General features: G+C 39.5%; 1 long non-coding RNA gene across 1 annotated transcript; it reads left to right on the top strand.

Annotated features, from left to right (window-relative positions):
- The first annotated feature begins 2,652 nt into the window (after window positions 1-2,652).
- LOC149919053 (uncharacterized) lies at window positions 2,653-6,409 on the top strand. Its single transcript, XR_016464742.1, has 3 exons — window positions 2,653-2,833; window positions 3,556-3,701; window positions 4,523-6,409. It is a non-coding gene; the product is annotated as an uncharacterized LOC149919053 (long non-coding RNA).
- Window positions 6,410-12,422: the final 6,013 nt, after the last annotated feature.

The raw sequence follows: 12,422 nt of genomic DNA, 5'->3' as shown, positions 1-12,422 counted from the left end.
CTTAAACAGCACATGATTTGAGATAGTTTTAGGAAATTCCTAACACTTTGCGTCCCATTTCTTTCAGGGATACAAAGGGACAGATTGTGCCTGACCTTGTGGGATGCACAAGAGGCCCAGTGGGAGGAGGGGGAGGCCAGCAGGCACATGGTACTTTCCCTTTTGCTTTCCCTTCTCACTCCATACGTGCTATACTCTTGTTGGGAGGATGGGTATGGTCTATTTTTTTTTTTCAGCTATGAGCACAATGACTATCTGGGTTAAAGCAGCTAGAATTAATATTGTTTTTGCCACTGAGTGCCCTATTGGATTCTAAGCACAGAACTGGTAGGGAAAAATTCACTTACGAACCCATTCTGTCATGGAAGGTAGGAAGAAACAATTCTCTTCCTCAGTTGGAGTGTCTGCCTTCTGTTACTCTAGCTTTGGTTCAGCAATGAGATGGATTTCTCTTTTCTTCCCCAGCCTACTGCTAATAGAAATAATTGCTCTGCACTTATACTCAGACAGGTGGAACACAATGGTGGGCTGCAAAATTTTATGCAATGAGCCAGGCACAAGTTTGCTCATTACACTGCAAAAACTTCTGCTGCGAACTCTGTGTAGGAGCTAAACTTGAACTTTATATGAAACTGCTACTGATACAAAGTATCAGTATTAAAAATTTCTTTGCACTTGTTTTTTAAGTAGCTGCTTTTTATTTTCTTTTGCAGAGCTTGTTCCTTTTTCTGACTAGCAGCTTTTCCCATTCATTTAAAGACTATCCACCTGCATGGTGGCTTTTTGCATGGCAAGCAGTGCCAGAAAAATGATACTGTAAAGCAGCTCAACAGAGCAGTACATATCTAATGAGTGCATCACCCACAGGAATAAGTGAACCTCACTGGTTGGCATATTATAAGGGCTTTTCCCTTCACTGTGCACATCTGGGAGAATCTGAAGGATGTTGGCTTTGTCTTCTCACATATAAATGAAAGAGTGGCCTTGAGCTCCATCAGCTTGAGGCAAGAGCTTGGTATCACCATAGCTGCAACATCTGCCAGAGGGAAGTTAGTAAGCCACCTTCATGGTGATCCATCTCCTTGAAGAGATTGTCAGCTCTGTAATTCCCCCTATATTTTGCCATACTGAGAGATCTATGAAGATGCAAAGCAAAGCTTGAAGGTGTTTTTCCTTTGAGAGAGAGAGGCATAGACTTATTTAAGTAAAGATTTTTTTTTACAAGGAATGGATATTCTAGCAGTTTTGGCCTAAGCAAGAATATTAAGTGCAAGAACTGTGGTGACTTGGGTTTTAAAAGGAATCTCAGTCCTCAGACAATGGGCACTTGTGTTCTCCAGTGCTCAGACAAACACAGATAGCAGTTGTACAAGGGCTGCTCTGAAAGTAACACTTCCCATTTTATTATGTTGGCCCACAAAGTCAGAGGTGTATGTTGGTGGTATGGCAGTGGAGGTTGAACCTTCCTGCCAATATTCCATTACATTTTGTTGTCATGAGACAGATGGCAGCAGAGGGGCAGCCTGACAAAATGACATTTGAAGCAAAAATGTGTCACTGAATTCTTCTGTGTGGAAAAAAATGGAATCTATTGGTATTCATCAAAGTTTGCTGAGCATGTATGGAAACCAAACAGTGGATGTGAGCACAGTGAGGTGGTGAGTGGTGCATTTCAGCAGCAATGACAGCAATATGAAAGGTGAGCCATGTTCCAGATGGCCATGCACAGCTGTCACACCATGAAATGAAGAGTGTCTTAATTGACTCATCTGCACAAATTGGCAAATGGTGGTGACTATGTTGAAAACCAGCATTGATATAGAGAATTCTCTATATCAAATAGTATTATTGTGTTCTTTGTATCTGTTGTATTTTCCATATAAATAAATAGGAAGAATTACTTTCAGAGCAACCTATGTAGATTGGTTCCTATCCACCATGCTTTCTTTTGCCATGGGAACACTAAGCAGATACCATGAATTAGTCCTGTCTCTTCTGACTGGCCATCAGCCAGTCCAAGATATATGCAGAAAACTCTTTGATGATTTAATGTATAGGAAAGGACTTTAAAGTCCTAAAATTTTCTATGAATTCGCTCTGCTTTGAAGGTCCAGTAATGAAAGGGGAATATGCTTTGATTTAAAGAGTGGCTTTAAAACACCTGGCTTTGTATTTAGATACAGCTAGGACCACAACATGCTGTCCATCCAGTTTTCCCTGTAATTATTACCTTAAACACAGGACTCTCTGGTCTTTTGTTCAAGCATTGCTGCTTGATATGATTTCAAGGATGCTACAGGTGTGCACATCCATTAGCAGTAGCTGATAAGTATGTTGCTGTTACATCTCCCTTTTTCTTAAACAGCCTTTCTTCTTTCTTATGTATTTAGTATTAGGTAATTTGTCCATTTGGTTTCTGTTATGGAAAATGAAGTCAAAGATTTTCAAACCTGGACATGTACACAGGAGAGACTGCAGCTAAATTACTCGGCATGTTTCTGATAATCCACTCAAGTACCTAATGAAGTGTCTGAATTAAATGCCTTTTCTTTTCTCCCCAACACAAACTTGATAACATTGGCCTAATTGCTTATCTAAAACAAATAGCTCTAAGTTACTGACCCCTCCCCTTTGCTGAGACATAGCACTCTTATCAATCTCCCTGAAGTAACACTCCAGTCATCACACTTTTAGCTGAGAGGTTAATAACAAATGAGTGTTCTGGAGAAAAAAAGAAAAGAAGAAAAAAAAAGCAATTGTTAACACTCCAATCTGGCCTTTTTTACAACTGTAAGTACAACACTTGACAACTCTTAAGTGGCTGAAAGCCTAGGTAAGTTTTAATCTGAAGCATTATTAATTGGGACGGTTCTTTCTAGTGTATACAATGAAGAATAATAGGGAATTGAAGCTTTTACACAGATATTTCAGGTGACTGGGGTGCTGGTGTTGCTGAGTGGTAAGACCTGGAAGACTGCATTAAGCTTTGAGAAAGGTCATCAGGAAGGGAGGGAGGAAAGGAGGAGCTGAAGGAAAGAAGAGAACAGATATGATGGTGTAAGAGTTGTTACATGAAAGATGAACTAAATTTCATTGATTATAAGGAAAGAAGAGACTGTTACCCTCTCTGGTACACCACAACATTTCATACAACTGCTTTGTATGTATTTGTCTACAAGCAGCATTTATCAAATCACTCAGACCTATTCAAAAGTTGAAACAGTAGTTTAAATGAAAGAACTCATTTCGTTTTTACTTCCCTTCACAGAAATAGAGCCTTTTTGGGTACATTAGTGTGATGTAGCACAGAGCTGTGTAAAGATTCTTGTGTAAGGAGCCTCCAGAAAAACATGCATATATATATAACCAAATGAAGAGATGCAAACTTGGACGTGGAAGATGTGTTTCTATGTCCTTGGGCAATTTCATCTTGCCACTCTTTATCCATCCCATTAGGATGGATAAAGCCCTCTGCATATCACTGCTTTGTGTAATGTACCTGGACACCTGCAATCCTATTGCAGCCTTGAATTAGGTACCTCTTTTTTCTTCTAGCCTTTTTCCAGAAGCAATACAGCCTGGCTGGTCAATGTTCAACAGATACTGCATGTTGTGGGATCCAACTTACTGTTAAGAACTATGTGCTGAGTTGACAACATTTGGACAACACTGGGCTACACACAGATTTTCATGAAGGCTGAGTAAGTCTATTGGCATTGGTGGAATATTTCATAGTTAAACAGCAAGACTGGGACATGGGCCATTTCTTAGCTGTTCTTAGAACAATGAAAAATGGTCAGTGAGTGAGCATGCAATAAAGCTTATATGATCCGAGTAGCCTTTTTAGTATTCATCTCATGCTAATGAAAACTGTTGTCTTATCATACTTCCCCCAGTGTTTACTATTCCATTCTGTAATTTCCATACTATACATTGTGTTTGTACCTTAAAGTGATGGTATTCTGGGCTAGCTAGCTAACAAACAGCACACAGCATTGAATATGGTTGCTCTTCTGCAGAGCTTAGCTCCAGCACCCAATCTTGGGCTCCTCTCTTCTACATGACTGTATTCTTGCAGTCTCTCGAGAGTGCTTGAACTTGTATCAGAGTCCAAGGCACATTTATGGCTCCACAGTCTTGTTCCTATAATTCTGTTCATTTAAAGTGATTAGACAAATTGATCATCAGATTCTGGTATCAGTTGTGGGCCAATTTCCCTTCATAAAAACAAGCTCTGTCTAATATTCACAGAGCGTTACAGCTGGATCTGTTTGGGATTTTTTGAACTAAACCCAAGAGTGCAAGACATTCCAGGGTTTATATGTCCAATGGCTTTTGAAGAAGGAGGTGCTCTGTAAAGGCTTTTTTGGACCAAAGGGTTTTTTAGTTCATTTGTGAATAATATTAGTGACATCTGGAAGGAGCGTTAGCAAACTCAAGCAGGAGAATTATGTTCCTGCTACAAGAAAGCACCAATCAGAGGCTTGACCACTTTTTTTGTTGTTGTTGCTGTTGAGACTAGCTCTCTCAGAAGTGTCCTTGGCTTCACTGTGGACAAGATGCCCATCAGGAGGCTTTTGACTTGAGCCTGGAGAAGCAGGAGGGATCCTCTGTCTGGAGGAAGACATTTAACTTGCTTTGAGAATCTAATTCCTGGCTTTCAGCTACTGACTGCTGGATTATTCACCGTGGTTTTCTAAAGCAGACTGCTGTTCCCCCAGGAACGAAGCAGAGACTACTCATTTAACACAGGACTTGAGATTCAACTGAAAACCTGGATCCCAGAGGAACAAAGCCAGTACTCTATTCAACACGTCACTCAGCCTCTTCCCACATGCTATACTGTTACAAAATGAAGCTGTGGCTGGAGTCTTCAATTTCAACAGAAAACAAGACCCAACCCTGCCATGTGGTAGAGGAATGTCAATCTATTTTGATGTTAAGAACCAAAATGTCGCGGATGAAAGAGCATGTCAAGATTTACAGTCCTGTTTTTAATTCATCTGCAGGCACTGATTACTAGCAGCACTAAATCAAGCTCCATTGCCTGTCTGAACAGGGAACACCTGGGGAAGGAAACCTTGATCTGCGCAGTGGCTGGGGCATGGAGGAGGCCTCAGCTCACCTGCAGTAAGGCCTCAGCCCTGCAGATGGCTGCACTAGAGCTGCTGGTGTAAGAAAAGAGGAGTTGGTGACCCAGTTATCAGCAGGCTCTGATCCCACAGTGACACAGATACAGTAATGACCTGATAGCATGATCGCTGACCTTTGTTTTAAAAACACAAATACTTTATAAATACAAAGCTGCAGACAGCCTGCAAAAGCTGTCTGCAACCCAGAACAATGCAATTGCACAATAACAATCCCATTTTGTTTAAAGCAAACAAACAAAAAATTCTAACCCAGTTACTCAACAACTCAGAAGTGTGCCAAATAGAACTGAAAAAGTCTTTTTTTTTGCTGGAGTGAAAAGGCCTACCTACATATTGCTTGTTTCTGTGGTCATTTGGCAGGTCCGTTTCTAACATCCTGCGCATCTGTGTGTAATGTGGTGACTGCTCCGTGGAGCCACAGGAATTGAGAGGCAATCTGAGTAAGAGGAGAGTGAGCCTCTGCTTGATATCTGTGTTTTGCAGTACTAAACTGGGGCACATCCTGGCTCTTAGATTGGGAATTGCTTTCAAACTCCGAGACTGTTAGGTTTCAGCCATCCTCGCTTTGGTGCACTTCTCAGACTTTCTCAGCCTTTGCCAGAACAGACTGCTCCCCCGAGATGCTGTAGAACCATGTTCTTTAAATGAGCAACACAAGGCAACTGAAGGAAAATCAAAGACAGTGGTAGTGCTGAGTTATTGAAGTGTTGGATGCAAAATGGAAATGTGTTTAATAAACTCAAGTATAAAAATATCTTCTTAATCTATATGCAAAGACAATTATTACTTTTACTACTTAGAGGTAGCAGAAGTTAGATTGAAAAGCAGCATGGGAAGAATGGGGAGCCTGTTCAGCCTCATGGTCCAGTATGAACACTTGCAGTAAGCAGTGTGAGGTAGGTCTTCCCCATTTAACTCAAATTTTTTCAAATCGGAAGAACAGAATCTGGTTCTCAGCTTCACATTTGATTTTCATAAAATGGAGGAAATTTATATTCCAGATTTTTTCAACACATCTTAGGAGCATCAGAGCAAATACCTAACAGGAAAAAAGCTTGGCATTACACACCATCTGATCCATCCTTCTCTCCTCCAATTTCACACACACCAACCAACTTCTTTCAAAATCATTTAGCTTCCTCACAAACCATCATTACTGCTCCCCAAACCTACTTTTGGCCATCTTCACCACCCAGTGAATCTCTGAGACTGCACACTGAGAATGCTGATAACATAACACAACTGTGATACGCATCTTGCCTAAGGAAAGTGTCATGGTCTTGAATTCTCAGAGAGTGACTCTCCATATATTTGTTTGTAAAATTTCTCACCTTAGCTAGATTCCTTCTGAATTTTGGAGTCGCCACAGTAATGCTTTGCAGACAGTCTTTGGATCTCTCAAAGAAGTAAAATGAAAAGACTAACAAAGACATGAAGGAAATATTTCTTTATTCATGTAACAAAATATTTCTAAATCAGAAGATATCCTAACAGATTTTGCTACCAGTACCCACTGGTAGGAACAGAGGTACCAGAGTAACAGAGTTTGCAGGAGTTATAATTATGAATACAAATAAATCATCCAGAAAGATATCTATTTAACTGTCTGTCAAGCTTAAATACATTAGCCCATCTTGCTCTCTAGGAAAGATAGGATTTTTATTTTCTTTTTGGGCAAATACTATGTTTTATACCTTTTTTTCAGTAATTAATTTTTCTTCACCTCTTCTGTTAACAGTATTTCCAACAGAAGCTCTAACCTGATGGTGCTGTCTCAAAATGGAAAGGAAAGACATCTACAAATCTTTGGTAATGTTTTAGAAAAAAAAATCCTTGCTACTAATTTGAACTATGTTGATATATACAATTTGTAAGAATTTCATATTTTAAATACCCCAAAGAAATGGCATTTTTGTGGTATTTCTATTGGAAGAAACTCAAAAACAAATAATGTGGCAATATTACTAGCTGAAATAGTGCAATGAGGCATTTTTAGCTAGGATAGTAGAAATAACATGACTTAACTCTTTAGCATAAAAGGCCTTTCTGGCATTCTTTCTGTTGAAAAGCAGAAGGTGGGAACATTTTCAATGGGAGATATGGGAATTTCTTCAGAGTCAGCCTTCAGGGGCATAATTTTCCCTGAGTTCACATGGGTTAAAATACACTTCTCTGCCAGTCAGTTCATTAACCTCAATGCAGGCCACATCTTCCTCTCTCCGAGGACTGGGTTACATTTAAATGAGGTCTCTATATGCCTGAGTATTTCCCATCAAATGCTCTCATAACAGATTTGAAAACACTCAAAGAGCCACTTTCAACATCACAAAAACACTTAGCAAAATAATCAAGAAACTAACATCAGCAATGTTAAGATATGTATAAGGCAGATTGAAATATTTAGGCCCACTTAAAAATTTTCTTGGTGGCATATATAACCCAAAGCAGTCTTCCACAGAACTGCATGTGAAATGGCATTGTGCAGAACTATCTTCTGTCCAGGTGAGACATGAGGGTGCATACAGATGCTCTTCTGAAAACCTGAACTTTAGTGTTGGGCATGTCACATCTAGCTCATTCCATTTAATGAGTTAATCTTGCATCTCCTATGGGAGATGCAAGGACAATGCATCATAGAATATAGAATGGCTTGGGTTGGAAGGAATCTCAAAGATCATCTAGTACCAACTCTCCATTATGGGCACAGTCCCTGCCACTAAATCATGCAAGATTAGGTTGCCCAGGGCCTCATCTAACCTGGTCTTGAATGCTTCTAGAGATGTGGTATCCATTGCTTCTCCGGGCAACTTGTTGCAGTGGCTCACCAACCCAAGTGAAAAATTTCCTCCTCCTCTTTTAGTTTAAAATCATTCTCCCTTGTCCTATAGAAAATTGGTCTCTGGAAAACAAACGCAAATTTACAAAATGGAAGCTGTGTGCTTTGTGGTACACATGAGATAAATCTGCTGACAGCACTGATTAGAGCAGGTTCCCTACCCAAGATGAAAAACAACTGAGGGATTAAAAATGTTAACACCAGAGCTCTTAGAGTGGATAAGCTATGGAATTGTTTTGTTTGCTCCAGCACCGAGTGCACACAAACTGTTCCCTTCAGAGCTGAGAGGGAGAATTGGCAAGTAGCAGAATTGCTTCTTGTAAAAATAGGGGAAATCTTGAAATTCTTTGAAATCTAGAAAGCCAAGAGAAAGTTTTTGAGCACACCCACTACATCTAATGTTACTTGCAAAATCTGACTCAGTTCAGTTTGTGTTCTGGTTCTTAACTTTCTCTTGGAGAATTTTTCTTACACTGATTCATTTAGAGCCTGTACTAAATTCCAAGATCAAGAACCCTATATGGATGTTTAGCTGATTACACTGGGTCATCTGGGTCTGAACAATATCATTACTGGAGATCTGCTAAGTGATTACACTGAGGCGAACATAAACAATGCTCAAGACTATTCTAGCACATTAAGCAGAGAAAGCTGACACATAACCCATGCAGCCAAGAGTTTTCCTAGGAGGTGATTAATGAAAGCCCTGAGTCACTCAAAGTTAATAAGAATGATGAACCTTTCTTATAGTGATTAAAAACAAAACCACCACCAACAAAAAACCACTAACCTTACAAGACAGATTTTGTAAGGAGCAACCGAGTATCATTATTTTCCAGTTAGCCTGCACATGCCACTAGCTCCTAAACCAGTAACTAGTTTTTTTAACAAAAATGTTTCATGACATGCAGCATTTCAGCCCTAAAGTCAGTATTCTTTCCAAATGCCTTATGGTTTGTGTACCACTTTGAAATGGCATTTTTCTGACTTGGGAAAGCAGAGAAAATTGGGGAAATCTCTCAGATGAGGCTGTGCAGTGATTACTCTTTGTTCGGGTGCAGGCAATTTTTCAAGTACAGCCAAAACCTGGCTGTAAAGCACAAACATAAGGACATTTAGATTGAATGCCAGAACTTAACCTATGATACCACTTAGCTTGACCTATACAAAGTGCCAAGGCACTCATTCTTTAAAACCTGCAGTGCATGGGAACAGGGAAATCTTTTAGCTTTACTCAACTGCAACATACTTGCTTATCTGAAAGAAAGCCAAACTTTAGATGTTATTTAAATATATCTTTTTGTACCTTAATTTGATCTTCAAACCACAACAGAGTGACTTGGTCATAAGGAATCAAATGCTCTTTGCAGTTCCTATCTGTCCCCCTTCTTTCAAAAATTTGTCTGCGAAAAGGCCAGTTTTCTGGAAATTGGTAGCGTTTAGCTTATCCATAAAAATTTCCAAGCAAATGTTTCCTCTTTCTCAAAGGATTTATTAGGAAAAAGATATAAACAGAATAGATAAATAGACACAAGTTTTCCCTTCTCTTGCTATTATGTGATCTTCTTGTAACTCAGATACCAGGCTAAAGGGTCTCATGGGCATAGAGTCACTCTTTAAAGGAATGTTTATTCTTTATATGATTGAGCTGGTTACCAGACTGCTGAGCTAGTGGAAGACTCACCCTATACCTGTATTGATTTCCTTCTGAAGCACTGTTCTCAGAAAATAACAAGTGTTACGTTTTCAGAAAGCATCTCAGCAAACACAGGCCAGTCTTAACCAATAACAGTGAAATAATGATTCCATTAATTTGTTTGTTTCAGTCCATCACTGCAAAGATAACAATCTAGTCATCAAAAGGACTTGATAAGCTTATATATGTGATATCCTGAAGGTATCTATAGTAACTGTCAGGAACAGGTAGGGAAGGGCTGAAGCTACTCCCAAACAACCCTGGAAATGATGCATTTTGGGTAAAACAAAGCGCTTGTAGATGAGCAGTAAAGGGACATAGCCCTTCACTTTGCTCCATTCCAGCCATGAAAACTGCTGACACATTTCATTAGGGAAGCTGTATAATCACTCAGCCAGGCAGGAGGGGGACATGGTCACTGCTGGTGCCCAGGCCAGGGCTTCCCTTGGGAAAGCAACTGCTCTCACTAGCATCCCAGAAGTTTTCAGCTGGTGGACATGAGCACTTCTAGTAGAGAGAGATGTAGCCCATCTATAATCACGGCAGCACCGGCATCTTTCTCTGCAGGAAAGTCCTGGCAATGATACCAGTTTCACTGATACAAAGTTGGGGTCATGAGAACTTATATCTGAAACTTGAAAGCTGGTTAGTAGGCACAGATAATGATGCCGTTTCTATCACCACTTCTTGACTATTGGTGATAGAATAGTATAGTATATAGAATAGACTAGTATATATTGAACTATCGATCTTCATAGATCCTTTTTTTTTTTCCCTTTTTTATTATTTCATATGAATTCTCATCCCATAAAGAACACCTGTGGCCTGAGATAATCGGTACTATTTAACAAACAAACATATAATGTGTTATCTTGTCATTTAAAAATAAGAGATCTCATACTGAAAAAGTAACAGACTGTCAAAATTTCCCCCAGACTCTTTTGACCAGTTTAATGTTATTATTATTTTTTTTAAGTTTAACATAGCACAGACACCAAAAGACTTTGGGTGTATTTTTCCTAAATTCCTGTGCTTGTGATGTCTTCTTGACAGCTGTGCTAAGAGAAACTAGAAAGCAGCAGAATCACACTATTGGACACTCCCAAAGGGTTTACTTCTATTTTCATTTCATTTTGCTAATTCATGGCAGTTTTAACAACGCAATGAAATGAGACCTGTCAAAATAATGAACACCTGGACACAAAAGCCCAGACCTGACTTCGATCAGTAATTTCACAGATGTTTTGAAAACTGTTTTCAAGAGATAGTGCAGGCATTAATGTATCATGCTACTCTTGCACACTGTGCAACATGATACAGCAATCAGCATTTAGGAATTTTATGCATAGTGAGAAGCCTACATCACTCTCGTAGGTAATTCTCTTCCAGCAGTAAGAACTTCAAGGGAGCAACCATATGCTGAGATTTTTTTTTAATATGGAGCTATTTTTAGATTACATATAATATTTTTCTCTTTCACTTATTTTGTAAATAAAAAAATGCCTTTAAAATGTTCCCCTCCATAACATTAATATAGTATCCTCTGCATGCGTTGTTCAGTTAGATAGCATATACATAGCAAGGCAAGACTTTTGCTCAAGTGTTGACCCTAGAAAAGCAAATTTGAGAAGTACTACCTTTCACTGGGACTGAAAACTGAGATAAAAATACAGAATTGTTGTCTGTAATACATGGGATCAGGATAGAGAAGGGTCCAGAGAGATCTCATTGTGGCCTTCCAATACTTGAAGAGAGCATATGGACAGGAGGGGGAATGGCTGTTTATGAGGGTGGATAGTGATAGGACAAGGAGGAATAGTTTTAAACTGAGACAGGGAGGAGGTTTTTCACACAGAGGGTGGTGAAGCAGTGATACAGGTTGCCCAAGGAGGTTATGGATGCCCCATCCCTGGAGGCATTCAAGGCCAGGCTGGATGTGGCTCTGGGCAGCCTGGTCTGCTGGTTGGCGACCCTGCACATAGCAGGGGGTTGAAACTAGATGATCAGTGTGGTCCTTTTCAACCCAGGCCATTCTATGATTCTGTGATATGGCTTGATGTCACACATTTAATAAGTTTTACAAGCTTTTTAATTAGAACATGTTTAAAACATATCAGAAAGCAGGAATTACTAAGAAGCGACTTTCCCAATCACTGTATGTCAAGAAAAAGCAGAAATGTAATTAGCGTCTTCACAGATATCTTAGTAAATGGCTGCTGAATTCCCATTCTGGGGACACCAGCCCAAGTAGATAACTTCTATGTGCCATGGCACCCAGTCACTGCCTACCTCAGGCTGTGCTTCAGAGGTACTGGCCAGGCCTGTGTGCACTGGTATAAAAACCCTCTTCCCTTTCCTGATTCTGGGACATTTATGGCATCTGAAAACTTTCTGTTTTGTTAGTGGAGAGCTTCAGTCCATTTACTCCTTCATGCATGTTCCTTGCACTGTTAGTGTCTTGCTTCATGTCATTGTTGTGCTTATTTCAAATTAGGAATTTTTTTACCCATTTTCCAGGGTTTCTTTCTTCCTCTTTCATTTATGGTTATAGAAACTGTTTTTACGAATTATCCCAAAGTTTTCTTATGTAAAAGACATGGATTTGAAAAGCCTCTCTAATATTTCCCAATCCAAATGTTTCCTCATACCATATCACTCCAGAGGAAAAAGCAAGCAGGTATGGATGTATTTAAAAAAAAAAAAAGCTAACACTGACTAATTTTCTGCCACATGTGGG

Source organism: Phasianus colchicus, chromosome 2 (genome assembly GCF_987193195.1).
Source record: "Phasianus colchicus chromosome 2, bPhaCol1.hap1.1, whole genome shotgun sequence".
NCBI classification, from domain to species: Eukaryota; Metazoa; Chordata; class Aves; order Galliformes; family Phasianidae; genus Phasianus; species Phasianus colchicus.
Note: the sequence above shows the minus strand (reverse complement) of the source record. Positions and strands in the feature narration are given on the sequence as shown.